Source organism: Sphaerodactylus townsendi, linkage group LG03 (genome assembly GCF_021028975.2).
Source record: "Sphaerodactylus townsendi isolate TG3544 linkage group LG03, MPM_Stown_v2.3, whole genome shotgun sequence".
NCBI lineage: Eukaryota > Metazoa > Chordata > Lepidosauria > Squamata > Sphaerodactylidae > Sphaerodactylus > Sphaerodactylus townsendi.
In genome coordinates, this window is record NC_059427.1 from 112310961 (window position 1) to 112314023 (window position 3063).

Sequence of the window (3063 nt, forward strand, 5' to 3'; positions counted from 1 at the left end):
ACCGAGATGCTGCCAAGAGATGAAATAGAAGCGGAGGCAGCGGGCGACTAGTTGGGGGCATCATGACACGGAAGGGCGCCCTCTAGTGGAAATAGCCGCTCCTAGTTTTCGTTTCCAATCCTTGGAAAGGCCGGGTCTTGTGGCCTTGAGACACTGGTTGCTCTACCGTTCCTCCCGGATTTATTGTGCTCTCTCTCTCTCTCTCTCCCCGCCCCTTCCCTCCACAGCTAAACAGCCCGAAAACGGCATTTCCCCCCTGCCCTTTGAGAGTAAACTTGTGCCTTTGATACTTTCCAACTGACCCCTTTCCCAAAGTGGAAGTCTGCTGATTGCAATCTTAAAAGACAACTGAGGATTCCTCAGTGAGGAATGAAGCATCCGGTAGCCTCCAGACCTTATTTGCACAGTTACACCTTCCACACACCCGGCAGCTTCTTGAATGAAAAGCATTGGGAGAAGCTGAGAAAGAACTTCCCCCAATCTCCCTTCCTTCACCAAGAAACATACATTTTTGCAAAAGCAAACTTGTTCGGAGAAGGTTCCGGTGCCTTTGCCAGCTTCGCAGCAGATCCCACCGACCATCAACACGTCTCTCTCACTCTCTAGTGTCCAAATTTTCCTCTGACCATCTTTCCCCATCCAACAGGTCACCTGGGTTCAACAAGATGGTCCCATGATTTAAAGCTGGAAATTGGTCAACAAACCCTTCTTGGGATGCAGTGTGGTTTCCAGGCTGTAAGGCCATGTTCTAGCAGCATTCTCTCCTGACCTTTTGCCTACATCTGTGGCTGGCATCTTCAGAGGATCCTCATGCCATGCCTCCCCAAGCCCTGCCCCCGGCCTCACAGCTTATAAAAGCAGCTCTCTGAGGCCAGGGACAGCAGACTCCCCTGCCCCACCCACCCACAGGCTGGACTCTCAGCCAGCAGCCAGCAGTCCCTTCTGCCCTCCCCTCCAGGCAGAAGCGTAGCTAGGGAAAATGGAGCCTGGTGCAAAAGTTTTGCACCCTGCCCCCCCCCCCCCCACCTTGTGGGTGGCCGCTGTGATGCTGGAATCCACTCCCAAACAGCATCACTTTCAATGGTGTTTAGACTAGGGAGCCCAGATTCTCCTTTTAAATCCACCTTAAAGGGAGAATATGGGGTTCCCAGTTAAAAAAAACATTGAAAGTGATGCTGTCTTGGGGTCGATTCTCCCCCACCCTGAAACAGCATAACTTTCAATGTTTAAACTGGGGACCTCAGATTCTCCCTTTAAATCCATGTCAAAGGGAATGAATTTAAAAGGAGAATCTGGGGAAATTTGGGGGGTGCCTGCTGTCAGGGGTGTAATTGTTAAGCTATCAGCACCAAACTTGTAGGGTACTTTTAGGAGACTCTTCTGATGATACCAACCAGGATTGGTGAAGTTTGGTTCAGGGGGTCCAAAGTTATGGACCCTCAAAGGTGTAGCCCCCATCTTCTATTAGCTCCCATTGGATACAATGGGGGATGGGGGCACCCCTTTGGAAGTCCATAACTTTGGACCCCCTGAACCAAACCTCTCCACTCCTGGGTGGAATCATCAGGAGAGTCTCCTGATTTCTGAAATTTTGGCACTGCTAGCCTAAAAACTGCGCCCCCTGCAGGCCAAAACAGAAAAATAACTTAAAATACAAAAAAAAACACAAACGGGGGTGGAGCTTTGGACATGTATGGGGGGGATTTGAACCCAAGAACCCCCCCATACCTACGTCCTTGAGTAGCATGTTAAAGGCCAAGACAATTCCCAGGATGTAAACTTCATCAGATACAAGTAGGAATGAAGATCCCTGAGCCCTTATAGCCCTAATGTGGGCAGGGCAGTATCCTGTATGGATTGAGAAAGGTATTTCAATCCATTTACCCTCAGCCTGGAAATAAGATCAGTTAGTATTTACTGCCCATTACCTTGTCAAATGGAGCAAACTTCTAGTTTAAAAAACAGATCGACAACCCAACCCCAAGTAAGTTACTCAGAAGTACAGGTCTTACATGCCTGGGAGTATTCTTGAGATTGCAACTATAATAAAGTAATACAATCAAAAAAGTAGAATGCAAGAATCAACAAGTGGCGGCTCTGTCAGTATTTTGCAGGGGACAAAAGGGAGGATTCAGACAAAGGAACAATTCTGAGGAGGAAAAGGGTTTATTTTTTTCTGTAGTAACTCAGGGCCAGAATAGACAGAAAGCAAAAATCCACATGCATAGATCAAGGTTCTGAAATCTTTCCAACCCAGTGAGTCAGTGTGGTATAGTGGTAATAAACTGGTAATAAACTAATAAACTGGTACTGGGGAGACCTAAATCTCCACCCAGCCATGGAATTCATTGAGTGATCTTGGTCTCTGCTTTGAAGTTCACTATCTCTCAGCCTATTCTACCTCACAGGGCTGTTGTGAGGGTAATTTAAAAGAAATAGGTATGCCTGCCTCCTTAAGCATGTCAGAGGAACAGTGCAATAAAACTATGATGGATAATGGGAGTATGAAGGAAAAGGGTTAAGAAGAAGCATTGCTCTCCCTCTCCTCTGCCTAGTCTCCCACGAATTGCCAGTGCCCCCTAAATGACTCTCCCTTCTCTGAAATAGCAGTTGTTTGTTTTACGAATAAAATACCACTAAATGATGAAACAATGGCATTTTCAGGACACCAGCCAAGCATTTAAAAATATTTGAAATGTAGATTTCATACGTTGTCATTAAGCCTTTGGAATGTCTTGTTTTTTTTTGTATTCAGCAAGGCTGTATTGTACTGACTCTAGGTGCTTCTCAGACTAATTACCAAATGGCAGGGAGAGATATGCCAGATCTCTGGAGAACCAAAAATGGCTGTTTCCTGTTGAATCAGAAACACCTGTGAGCTTCTTCTGTTTGAAAAACAAGACACCTCTTATTGCACTTAAGTGACATGCATGAAATGGGGAAAGGCTCAGCCAATGATAGTGACTCATCTCATTCAATGAAGCACAACATCAAATTGTGAGCTCTTAACATGTGTCATCTCACACCTGCTTTGATTTTTCTGCTGTGCATTGAACAGAATAG